This window comes from Syngnathus floridae, chromosome 13 (genome assembly GCF_059516105.1).
Source record: "Syngnathus floridae isolate MCC-2025c chromosome 13, RoL_Sflo_1.0, whole genome shotgun sequence".
In the NCBI taxonomy this organism is placed as follows: domain Eukaryota; kingdom Metazoa; phylum Chordata; class Actinopteri; order Syngnathiformes; family Syngnathidae; genus Syngnathus; species Syngnathus floridae.
Genome location: NC_142425.1, coordinates 11,881,899 through 11,895,293, shown reverse-complemented (window position 1 = coordinate 11,895,293; position 13,395 = coordinate 11,881,899). Strand labels below are relative to the sequence as shown.

At 45.0% G+C, this 13,395-nt stretch overlaps 1 protein-coding gene across 3 annotated transcripts in view; it reads right to left on the bottom strand.

Moving 5' to 3' along the window:
• sema6bb (sema domain, transmembrane domain (TM), and cytoplasmic domain, (semaphorin) 6Bb) overlaps positions 1 to 13,395 on the bottom strand; it is a 70,908-nt gene that overhangs the window by 53,144 nt on the left and 4,369 nt on the right. The gene's annotated exons all lie outside the window — the stretch shown is intronic.

Here is a 13,395-nt window from a genome sequence, read left to right as displayed (position 1 = left end):
TCTCAGGAGGTACTTTTGAAAAATTTGAAGACCACTCATCTACTCTGTTCATCACAACAAGAGGAACCTGAAACCGGCCGCATTCAGTGGAGGAAATAGAAAATACACAGCGACCTTTTCACGCAGGCTTTACCGAGTCTAAGCACGACTCCCACGACGTCTCGGTGAAAACAACCGAAGGAAGTTGGAAGGAGAGGTAAGGCCTGGATCCTGTCTCACCTCGGTAAACCAAACTACATTTAAATCTGAAGTGACACTCAAACATTGTGCCAAATTCCGACACTGCAACAAGCCATTCTCACTTTCCCCGTATCAAAGCCCGCAGTTGGTTTTGCAGGTGCGGCCGGCGGCCGTTAAACAAAAGCCGGCGTGCGGTTACGAGGAGAACATTTGGGTAGGTCAGGCGGGTCGAGTAACCCGAGATCGTTGTTTGAGAGCTCTTTCCACTCACATGTTACTAGTTGGACAGCTGGTGCTTTGCTCTTTTGCTAATGTTGCGTGATAATCCTTGGAAACGTGCTGGAGAGTCTCGAGAAGAGTCCAAACGTGAGGGAAGGAGGTGTCACGTCATAACGGACAAGCAAAACGGCCCATCAAAAAGAAGATGGGGAAAGGTGCGAGATGTCTGATTGCTTTGCTGGACGGTGATTACTCGAATGTCTGCGGAGGATGCTTTGCGGCTGTCGGAGGGAGGGAGGCGAGCGAGGAGTCTGTCGTCATCATCACCGAGATCAAAAGCTTGTCGGCTTGTTCTGCCTGCAGCGCTCTTCTAAAGTTTGCAAGACTGGATGAGTGGGAAGGAGGAAGAGATGGAGCAGAAAATGGGGAGGGTTGGGGGGGGCGGTCTGCATCAAGAAGTTTCTTGAAGAACTTGCTCATTTAAACCAGACTACTTCTGGTCTTAACTCTGAATGGAAGACAAGTTTCTTCAGACACATTCAGAATCTTCAAATCTAATTTGAGGGACAGCCAAAGATCAAACCTGAAAGGTCAACAACTAAAGGTCTCCAAACACGAACTCCACACAGGAGCTTCTGAATGACGACCTTGGAGCGACCCTGCGCAAGCTCAAAGATAAACTTTTCTGCCTCTTAACCTGAAAGGGATTAAAGGGTGCACAAAAAAAAAAAATCAAAGATATTCTCTGGCATAATCTCCAGCGCTGAGCTCAGCTGTGTTCGAGAATACCCGAGCGGAGAAAGTCAAATCACATGCTGATGTTTCTCACCCCCAAAAAAAACGACTTTGCTGACACCCTGCTCGAGAGGCACACTTTGCGAAAATCCCAACATCTGCCGGTGCCAAGCGCCGCCAGCGAAACGATTGCCAGCAGCATTAAGGTACGGCAAATGAGCTCTGCGAACACAACAGAGCCGAGTGGGGAGGGGAGGGGGGGAGGCGAGAGACGGCATCTAATTCATTCAGGGAACGCCGCCATGGCAGCGTGGAAATCAATCACCGTAGCTCTTTATCATATCAGGGCAAAGACATTAGCGGGTATTTTACCTCTCTGCCTTTGAGAAGCCTTTGTGAGGGAAAAAAAAAAAAAGAAGTGATTATTTAACAGCGTCACCGTCCTTCCGACGCTCACCGCGATTATTAACGTTAAGTGAGTTGTTAGCGCGCGACAGCTAGCGTCAACGTCCTCCAATCAAAGCGCGTGACAGCCGTCGAGAAAATGAAGCTGGTCTTTCGAAATCAACTGTGACCCTTGTGGGTATTTTTTTTTTCACCTCGCCAACTGGATGACAGCCTGGATGCTCCCCCTAAAATAAAATAAAGTGGTAGACGGGAAAGTGTGAGATTGAGGTGTGCTGGAAATATAACGGCGTGATGGTTGTCAGACAAATAGAGGCAATTCCTCGGTAAATGTTAAGCCGAGAAGATAAGCGGCCTTGCTTTATCTGGCCCGGTGTCCAAAGCGGTCCAACAACATTTAATCACAGCTACAGACACCAAAACCCAGGAATCTTAATGTGAATCAGCAACAAGTCGCTAAAAAAAGAATTATCAGTCAAGATCATGTCCTCTCGAAGGAATTCTCACTTCTGCCTTTAGGCAGACGTTCTAAAGTTCCCCCATGTTTTTTTTTCCCTAACCAAGTATGAATGCACACTGGGAAGCTCCAAATCCCTCGTGGGATGAATCGAGCTGTTTGTATCTGAGATTTGTGGAGTGACGTTTTTCTCCGCTTTTTGCTCTGAAACTGGTGTTTTTTTAAGAAGCGCTCACTGGCATGATTCCAAGTCATGTGACCGGCATCGCCTGCTGAGTCCTAAAAAGAAAGCTCCTCCTGCATATGCCTGACTTAAATTTCATGCATTATTCACCGAGGAAATAAAGAAACGCTGGGAATGTGGAGCAAAGCGAACAAAAAGTCCTGGCTCAGCTTTATTTGCAGTGTTTGATGGAAATCACTTGATAAACAGCGTGGACGGAGTCCGACGGGAGGAAGAGCAAGACGAAGACATCTGCGTTTTGGAGCGCTTGCACTTTTTGAGCTCTGCTGTTGCTTTGGCAAACATCCCGACACCTCTGCTGCTGAGCGCCGGCCAAACATGACACGGCCCACCAAACGGAATTCAACTGAGCAAAAATCGGACCTGCCCCGGATGAATTCACTTTTCCTTCTTTATAGCACACGATGACTATGACTCAAAAAACCTCACGAGGCCCGTAAATTAGCTTCTCTTATTATTTGTTAGCATTAAGCTAAAGGGGAAAATGATTCATTAAATATGACGCTACAACATTTCATTTAGCTAAAGCACAAATATGAAATAAATTAATTATTAATTAAATATGACATGCCCATAAATTAGCTTCTCTTATTATATGTTAGCATTAAGCTAAAGGGGAAAATGATTCATTAAATATGACGCTACAACATTTCATTTAGCTAAAGCACAAATATGAAATAAATTAATTATTAATTAAATATGACATGCCCATAAATTAGCTTCTCTTATTATATGTTAGCATTAAGCTAAAGGGGAAAATGATTAATTAAATATGACGCTACAACATCTCATTCAGCTAAAGGACGAATATTAATTAATTAATTAATATGACATCTCATTAAGCTAAAGGGAAAATATTATTCAAATTAATTATTAATTAAATATGACATTACATGTCATTAAGCGAAAGGAAAATTGTGAATTAAATTCATTAAATATCGTTACAACTACTACAACTACTCGTCAGCAGCAAACGATTTCCGAGCCATCCGCCACCGAGAACGGCTTTTAATTCCGAGGCATCAAAAATCAATACGCGTATTTTCAACTCTTACGTCTGGACGTCCTGATGCTTTTGAGCTTGATCTAATTGCAATAACTGCGTGCCATAATTGCAGCAAAACACAACAGCGGGAGACAACAAATCATCCATTGTTGTCTCTTTTCAAATTGATAAGTGCTTCCCATCTAATAACTCTTCCGGGCGGCTATCGAATCCTTTCAGAAAAGTCGACGTGCCAAGAATGACTTCAGATGATCGTCGTCCGACTCCTAAATGGATCTTGAAACGGTGACACCGTGTTTATGTCTTTGTCTCGCCTGCGAGGTGTTTAATAAAGAAACAAGGCCGCTCATTTAAAAACACTCACACCATGTTAAACTGTCTGGAGCCTTTCCATTCCCACTGTAAATTGGATTGAGACTTGAGTGGCATGTGTGGGGTGCCTGCTTGCTTCGGAGGAGGGACAAAAGATCTTCTGGATGTTTTTCCAAGGTCCCTTTCCAAAGTGACTCAAAGCCAGTGCATGACAGACGAGATGTGAAAAGACCTGAAGTGACCATTAGAACTTGGCAGAGCTTTTTGTAAAAGACGCGAGGCAACTTCCATGGAAGTCAAAACAACACTGACATTTTTCGACCTCACCTTATTTAAAACACAGGACAGTTGGAACATGTCGAAATAAAACGACCGCGACTATAACAGTACTAAATTGTCAACACAAAATAACGTAATGCTAATTCAATATAGCCTACCATGGCTAGCTAATGAGTTAGCTACAGTAGTTAGCAAATACCCACCAAGCCAGGTCCGGCTTTTTAAGGTTTAATATTTTACAGCCCTAATTTTTACTTGTAAAATTTACAATGGTTTAAAAACAGGTCCCAAATTAAGTTGTCAAACTAAATGATAGCGGGAGCCTGTTGGCAACAACATGATTCTTTTATGTTTGGAAAAAGTACATAATTGCAGCTTGAGGCTTTCCAATGTCGACTTCCAAACGGTTACCTTGGAATCGAATAATGAGCCCGATGGGGTAAATTATACTGCGTTATGGCAAATTACATCGCACCGAAAGGGACTCCTATTTATAATATTGTACTTTGAATAAAACGACATTGAAGTCAAGTGAAAGTCGTCTTTTTCTATGCACGGGAGGTCGTTAGCTTTCGAAAAATATGACCTGCTATTGTAATGCAAACTATGATCCTGAAACTTATCTTGGCGTGCATTCATGCTTCTACAAAGCTTCTTAACGAGCAAAGGTGGATGGCATGGCAACGTCCATGTCATCATTTCTCGCTTTTGATAATTACCTTTGTGGGAACGAAACAAAAAGCCAGTCAATGATTACTGACACAGCGGCTTCCCACATCAACACAGTCGGCTTTTGCTTTCTTTGGAGGCCAATTTGCAAAGCAGGCGCAACATAGCCCGCCCGGCGCTAATGAAAGGAAACTTTAAAGATGGACGGCCGGGAGCAGCGCTTTTGATGCGCTCAATGTTGAAAAGTGTAAAGCGTCTGTTTAGGCCCGTTTTATTTCTATTTTTGGGTCTTGTCTAAATATTCACTTGCATTTTCAATAGCACCTCATTAAGGTCACATTCACTTTTTTGGGGGAGGCCAAAATGCGACAATGTTATAATCATGGTCCTTGAAAACATATCTTCACAAAACGAAAAAAAGTTATCGATGAATCAACTTGAAAAAAATCACATTATTATCACATTATAGTTGACCGCAAAAAAGAATATACCAGTAATTAGTCTACCCCATTCTGGCTCGGGCCCCGCAGTTTGAGAACCACCGGTTAAGACATTCAAGATGAAATGCACATAATTCCATAGAATGGAAAGATGCACACACAAACGCACACACAAAAGCTGGAGCTGCACATGCTGCTGCTGAAAGAGCCATTGTGACAGCAATGGATGCCGCCTCATAACGAGAAGGGACAGGGCGAAGAGGAGGGCAAAGCTAAAATGTCAGGGTGCGGGGCACAAAGCCACGCGTGGTGCCGGCTTGACAATGTGTGTGAAGCCATCAAGTCTTTGTGTGTGTGTGTGTGTGGGGGGGGCAGTTTGGGGCGCCCTGGCTTTTAACACACAAGGTCAGCAGCGCTAGTCAAAACAAACTGCGAGTGTTGCATCATCGGTCTCCTGTGCGGTCGAAAAGACGGGAAAACCGGGTGGTCAAGATCCGGCCTATCAATTGGTCACCAGCCAATCGTTTGTGCACTTGTCAATCTATTAGTAACATTTATCCTCAGACCGAACGATAATTCCGACATCTTCCATCGTATCATCTTGTATTCGTTTTGCTGGAAGCCAACTAATGAGCCGTTCCACGCCATCGAAGCCAACATTCAAAAAGACGGCGACGGATCGCTGCTGGAAAACAATGAAGTGGTTAGATTGAGGCGCAGCTAATGAGGACGCGGCCGGGTTCACGCCAGGCCGTCGCACATGTGAGTCATTTGCCACCGCCGTTTTGCAACAATCCGTCAGCGTGCTTCGGCTGCGAATCATTTGGCTTCACTCATCAACAACCCCCTCCCCTCCCTAAAACAAAATAAATAAACAAGCGACTCAAATAACCAATTCCTATGCAAACCATCCCGTTTATCTGGAAAAACGATTTAACACGCTCCGAAATTCATATCTTTGCTTTCTAGTTCAAAACGATTGTTTTTAAAACTCTTAATTATTGTTTGTTCCACATAAGAAAAACTTTCGAGTCAGCCCCGAAATGTCTCAGGTGCGCCAATCTAGCAGCGACTCCGCCTTGCGGCACTCCAAGTTCAATCCCGCTGGCTCGTGACAAGAGGCAATCACCTCTAGCTTCTTTTTCCATTGGCCCACATCGTATTCTCGCCTGAGGGTCATTTAACCCCCCCCCCGACCGCCCACCCCTCCCCTCCCCTCGCCTTTTTCCTGGAATGAACAGAGTTGCATTCCTCTTCAGGCTCTTGTGCAACTGCGGGGAAAGAAAAATCATCTTGGAGGCGACCCCGGCCATTCCCCAGGAAAGGGGAAAAAAAAGAGAACATTCTCCGAGCGTGGCCTTTGGTCAGCTGGACCTCGATCCGAGCTGTTAAAACTCACAAGCGGACAAACGCTGAGCTTTGTTGCTTGTCAAAAGGTGTCGGAATAGTTTGACGCAAACATCCGAGCGGGGCTGGTCTTCCAGTCGAAGCGAAGAGAAGACCATTAGCGTTTGTTCACTGGCGCTGACCCCGAGATGCTGCGGCTGCGTTCACCTTGTGGACGGACGGGGCTGAGTTGAACAAAGTGCCTGAGTGCTTTTGACAGCTTGCGGCTTTCGCTCGGGTCGGCGGACGAGCGAGCCTGGCAAACGGTCAAAAACGGCGGCGAGAGATACCGACAACTCAGAGCGAAGCCTTTACTGTCATTTTTTTTTTTTTTTATCCAGTAAAACATTAATTTGATAACTACCGAGAAAATAAATTCCAAATTGGACATGATCGTAAAAAAAGCAAAGCGTCTGCTTTCCGGCGGCTTCCAAAACGTTGTGGAAATGAATTAGAAACAGATTAAGCAAAGCTGATCCTGATCCTTTCAATCCTCCCACCGTGTTACGGCTTCAAGTATCTGCATTATCGTTCCGTCTTAAACGTGTAAATAAAGACGGCGAATCAAAACGATGAGATCTCCATTCTATATTGAGGCCATCTCGTGATGAAGCGGAGGAGTATGAAAAGAGAGCTGATTAAAAATAAACCACAATGACTGACAGCCATTCAGAAGGACATCTTTGTAGAACAAAAAGCGATTTGTGTTGTGATGAAACATTTAACGGCTTTACTGGCCCCCGAAATTGTCAGCGTTTCAATATTTTGGGTCACATGGTATTAAATCAGTGGCGGCGCTAGATGGATTGGGGGGGCACAGGGGCACTAGGCTCCCCTTTAAATATGCTTGGACCAGGCCAGATTTTTTTTTTTCTGACTTTATTACTGGCCATTAAAAAGTCCCGATTACATAACATCTTCCCGTTAACAAAAAAGCACAGCACGAAAACACACCAGCACAGCTGACAGCGAATGAGACATCAAAGACTTTTCACGCGTCCGTCCGTCGGGATGATCTGAAACACCGAGTGACTCAACCAGAGTGGCAACTCGGAATTCTTCACACCACCGCTCCAGTAAACACAAAATCTGGCCGCTTGGATCTCCGCCGCCATCAGACACATTAATTAATGAAAGGCCTTGCACCATAATTTCAAACATCGTCAAGAAAAGCTCCAGTCTGCGTTTTATTTTTTACTCTCCTCTGAATAGATGAGTTAGTCCGTTTTTCTGCAGAGCCGCCTTGGCAAGCGAAACAAAACGCCCTGTCACAAACGCAGACGGCAATATTTTGCCACTGAAACGACTCTGACAAAATCAATATTGCTCTCCTGATAATCACGCGGGCGATGTCGGCCGTCTCGGGAAGATGAAAAAGAAGTCGCTGACAAAAGACGGCAGATAGGTTTCAGCGAGGTCGCCTTTGTGTTTACGTATACAAAGACGGGCTATTTCTATTACTCCCGCGAGTGTGTGTGTGGGTAGACTAAAATTCAGCTTTTCACAATAACGCTAAATCACTACGCCTGAAGTTTAAATTAATATCAGCTCCTGGGAGGAAACATCGATCGTTAGCGGGTGGTGGTCTGTCCTTGAGGTGAGGTGCTGATGAAGACGGCGCCTTAATGATCTACAGACTGCCTTCCTTGCACATCAATATATATTGTAGCCGAAGCACCGACTTGAGACTTTTACAAGATATGAGTGATTTTTTTTTTGCAAGCAATAGCTGGAGTTACAAGTTAGCTTCAGCCTCCCCTGAGATGACGTTGCTACTAGCCTCAACCTAGCTTGCGCTAAGCTAATTCATCTCCCTTTTGTTTTTTACTAGCATGGCGTTAGCTAGCCAAATATTTCCATTCTAAATACATTAAAAAGAAAAGTCCATCTCTTTAATCCCGGGGTAACGTAAAGTGAGGGAAAACCGTATATTTGTTCTTTTTGTTGGTCTTGGGGTTTTTTTGTGACCTTTTTGGCTTATTTGTTATTTTGCCCGCGCTGGCTGGCCTCGGGAGAGCGAGAAACTAATTTCAAGAGTGGAAAAGGGAGATTATCAGATGCGAGCGCTCCACCTCCAGACAAAGATATCGATGTAGACTTGACTCGGGGAACAAATAGCGCCGCGATGCCTCGTTTTCAGCCTGCGTGGCAACTCTCAAGGAGGACTCGAGTCAACCGACGCGCTGGTAATTATTCCTTATCTGCGGCGGGGGAACAAACTAGAAAAGACAATAGGAAACGCTGAGCGGACGCTCCATAAAACACAAGCGACATAAGAATGTGCACGGCATAATCAACCTCTTTGCCTTTGTAGGGATTTGACAGACGACAGAGTGACAAATGTAAATAAGGGCCGAGAAAAAGCGATAAAGAAGAGTCCGGTCAAGGTCTGCTGCCAAGACTGTGACGGCAGCAACGTTATTCTAATAAAGGGAAGAAGAAAAAAAAAAAAAGAGACAAAAATCACATTTCTATCGGTCCGGCAAAGTGAAGCTAGCGATTTTGGCTAACTGGATTATGTAATGATTTATCCAGGTCTCATTTTTAAACCACGGGTGTGTAGACTTTTGCTTCCCCCCTATGAATAGAAAGCGGAACAAGGTGAGAGTGGGCTGTGAGCGTACCCTCCATTACAGTATGTCCTATTAGCGGCAAAACCCCGGCGAGAGCTTCAAAGCCACTTTGTTGTGGCCGTTAATGGTGCTGATGATAGCGCTGGATTCTCAACCCCTGGTGGTGCAGCACAGTCAAAAGGAATGAGAGGGCGAAAAAAGAATAAAAGAAGAGGAGGAGGCTGTAGCAATGCCAAGCGAACATCAGTTAAGTGAATATGCTAACCTCCTCCGCCATCTTTAATATTTGGGTAAGTAGGCACTCGGCTCTCTGGCCTTCGGCGGTGCAATTAAGAGAGCACTCGCTCGTGACTCATCAATAATGTCAAAATGGAGAAAATCCATTACTGGTTAGAAGCGGCAATGCCAGGAGGACAATGTGATTTTTTTGGGTGGTTTTTTTGGCAAGCGCTTTTGTTTACTTGCTTTCACAGCATCAACAGGCTTTGGTTCCAATTCTCCCGGCCAGATGAATGGGGAAAAAAAAAGTGAGTGGTATCCGTTTCCTCATCTTTAGCCTTGATGTTTTCGACAACATAACACGTCTCGCGCCAAAGCAGCTGTGTTGTGACAGAACGCTGCGGTCGGATTTTTCAAATGGGACAACAGACGCAAGGAGGTTAGTTAGAGGAGACGTACGGGTAATTGGGAGGGAAAAGGTTCCGGCGGTCGGGGAAACGCGGCGCTGACAGGGAAAGATGCTCCAAATGAGTTGTCTGGTCGGCACGCCTTCCGAGATAAAAACCAGCTTGAATCGGAATTCTAGACCACCCCTGTTTTTTTTTTTACTCAAAACACTTGATCAAAGTAGAAATATAAAGTTTCATATTAATTTGCTTTTATTTTGGGAAATAAACTTAACCGAGATGAAATAATTGATGTAAAGTCAATTTTATATTCTTTATTTACTGGTAGTGTTAAGAGGACCTTGAAAAAAAGTCATGCATTTAATCAGTCAACAATAATGAGAAATAATTATGATTTATTTTTCAAAATTAATCAGCCTTAACGTAAATGCCATTAATCCAGTCAAGACTATATAAAAAAAAAAAAACACTAAAGAATTAATCAGTGAATTAAGATTAATTAATTGGTGCTCCTTCTGCTCTGGACAACTTAACCACCAGAGGGCAGTATAATGCAGTCACAGAGACGCAAACAAAGAAGAGCTTCAGAATTACGGTAAGATGGAGAAATATTGGCGATTCTTTGCAGAGGATAAATAACATGCCCGAGAAGATCTCGCCTTCGCTAAGCAAAGCCAAAGCTACACAACTCTTTGTTTCGTTTGTTAGAGTAAACTGAGTGGTCATGACGGCAAAGTATTTTATTGCACTTGGCTTGAAGAGTTTGACAACCTCTGGATTAGTGAGAGTCTTCCACTTTGGATCATTATCACATCAAACTCCCAACAGCCTGAAGTGGAAACCTTCTCAAATCGTTATTTGGACTGCCGTAAACCTCCCACTCGCACCTTGACACAAACCCGACTAATTATTTCCAGTTTGACGAGGGGGGGCAGCCAAAGCGCCTTCACTCTCACACGTTCAGAATTCACTCGACGTCCCCGCTATGAGATTTACGGCGTCGCGAGTCACTCGGTGACAAGAGCCTTGACAGATGCCTGACACGGTGCCAAACTGTGGATGTGCTACATGAGCCGAGCGCAAACACTCCTCCATCACGCCGACTCGTCATCGGCGGAGTGTGGGATGCGTGCCGGCCAGCCAGCCTGTGCGTGCTAGCGAGAAACAAAAAAGACGAAAGCTGTGGAGAAGGTCCATCTGAGCGCGGGAGGATGGAGGAAGATTCATACACACTTTTTTTTTTTTTAAAGGTAATGTGCTACTGATACATAAAATTAAACCGAATTAAGCATTAATGAAAGCTTAATCCTTGTGTATAAAGGGCTAACAGAAATTAGATTATGATTCAACCAAGCCATATAATTACTTTTAACGAATGCTAACTGGCTTAATGCTAACCTCTAATGTGAAAGGCCATGATGGAAATCAGCATTGATTTTATAGTAATAAGAATTCTTAAAGGCAAAAACACACTTTAACCAAACCAAAAAAAAGACTCGGAGCTCAACATCAACATATACGGAACAAAAATAAGCATCTTCCATCCTGAGCACAAAGCGTGTCAGCGCCATGATTTCCTATCACCTCCATCCCTCGTGGGAAAAAGACTTTTCTGAAAGAAAACTAAAGAGGTTCCGAATGTCACCGCCAAGCGAGGGGATGTGACACGGACGCGCACGCAGCCATTCTGATTGGCCCGCCACTCAATCCGAGATGCGAAGCGCATTTCCATGCAAATACAAAATAGGCCCCTCTTTGCTCGCCACAGAAAAGCCGTCGTGGCCGGCGACGTGTCAATCAGCGCCTCATTTGGAATGAATGTAAAGAATTCCAACTTGGACCTAAGGTGCATACATTGCGAATTCTTTCTTCAAGCTTCCGTTCCCACCACATAGTTGATTAGCTTAATGCTAACGCACGAGGCAAAACTAGCATAAAGGCCGACTCCGCCGAACGTGTCCTCTCGTCCTTCACACCTGACTTGATCTCCTCCCATCACACGGGACGCAACCTTTTCCTTCTTCATCTCGCCGCTAATCAACAGAACCCGGCTTGTTCTTCTGACCCCCGGACGTCCGACTCTAAGCCGGCCGCTTTCATCTCACCTCTTTGCTCACTCACCGGTTTTTATGGCTGAAATCCCCTTCGGTGTGTGGGAGGCGCAAATACACACACATGCATACACACACCATCAGCCATATTGCTGGAGACCTAGCGCAGCCAAAGAGAGGCTTGGCAATAATTGGCGCTTCAGACGTTGTTCATTTAGACGAGCACGCTGAAGGACGCACTTTTGCGACGGAGGCTGAACGAGCATCCTCTCAAGACTCTGCCTCCGCGTTCCCCCAATGACGCCAGCGCTCTGCTCACTTGGCGTGACGGCACCTTCTGGCCGCACCAGACGGGCCAACTGGCTTGGCCTCGCCATCCCGGCGTGAAGCCGGTCGGCAGGTTAAAAAGTCTTCCCTCCGTCTCGTTATTCACGGAGGCTGCAGATACCAGCCAGAGGGTGGAGGAGAAAAAAATCGGCCATCGTTGGTCAACGTCAAACCTGATGAGGCTGTCGACTAAAGCACAAAGAAGCAATTGTGTCAACGAGAAAATTCTCATTTCATTCTAACAGCTTCTCTGTGACCATAAACGCCTGAGTTGGAGCTGCTCAGCTTGAGCGCCGCCGCCGCCGCCGCCTTCTTCCCTCGAGAAATGAATCAGCTATAAAAGAGCGCTATAACGCTGGCTTAGCCCACGCCAGGTGTGGCGCTGGGGTCTTTTAAGAATCCCGCTGTGCTCACGAGGGGAAGAGGGGGGGGGTAAAAATTCCACTACGAGCCTGACCGGCATCTTCTCAGCGTTGAGTCAGAGCATCGTTAATCGAACGCTATTAGTCAGAAGCCATCATAGCAACCTAGCGTGGGAAATAAAGCGGAGAAGATGCGCAAAATGAAATGCTAAGTGATGCTATTTATAGCATGTCAGAGGGGAAACATGAGAATAGTTGCGGCATGACTGTTTAAAATGCCGCCCCAGGCCTTTCTGGTCGCTCGTAACGTCTCGGCCCCGGATCACGGGAGCTTCGCCGATGTGAACGCGCTCGCAAATTCAAGGACAAATCCTTGATAGCGAAGACTATCCCCAATCGACACGCTGGAGTGGCAAACGGTTGAAGTGGTCCCGTCGGGGTTTTATTGCAATTAAATGGGGGGGGGGGGGGGCGTTTTGAGCTAGCACCTTGGAGTAGATCAGAGAAAAATCCTTGACTGAGTGCCCCTTAGAAGCCATGTGGGACTTGAGAATGAGATGTGTGTGTGTGTGTGTGTGTGAGACAAGGCCTTGCAGGGTCACAGGCAAGTGTTTATCCTGCTGCTATGGCAACTCCATCAGTATAGCCTAGCGGCAAATTACAACAAACAATACCATGTGGGAGAGCATGAGAGAGAAGAGGTCAAAACATTAGGTACGCTGGAACCGTCTAATGAGGCCCAATAAAAGACTTGCATCATATAATTATACACGGGCCCCGACACCAATTGGAAAAAAATCCTTACAATGGGTGGCCTTGACTTTCGCCCATTCTAATCAATGTCTGAAATGAAACGAAATGTGAAATCGAAAGCGTGCATTTTGCCTTACAATGTTAAGTAGAACCCAAAAAGATTCCTAAACTATTTAAAAAAAATATTTGTTTTGGTGGAGGAGCTACATTTAGCCTGGGTTGTTAGCAGGAATTTATATTATATTAAGCTTTTTTTTTTAGGATGAAACTTTACATTTACAGTTTAAACTATTCAGATAAGCAATATTAGGTCTCTCATGAGACTCAAAGCTGTTTCCAATATTTTGCTCTTTTATGAAGTAAAATAGAGC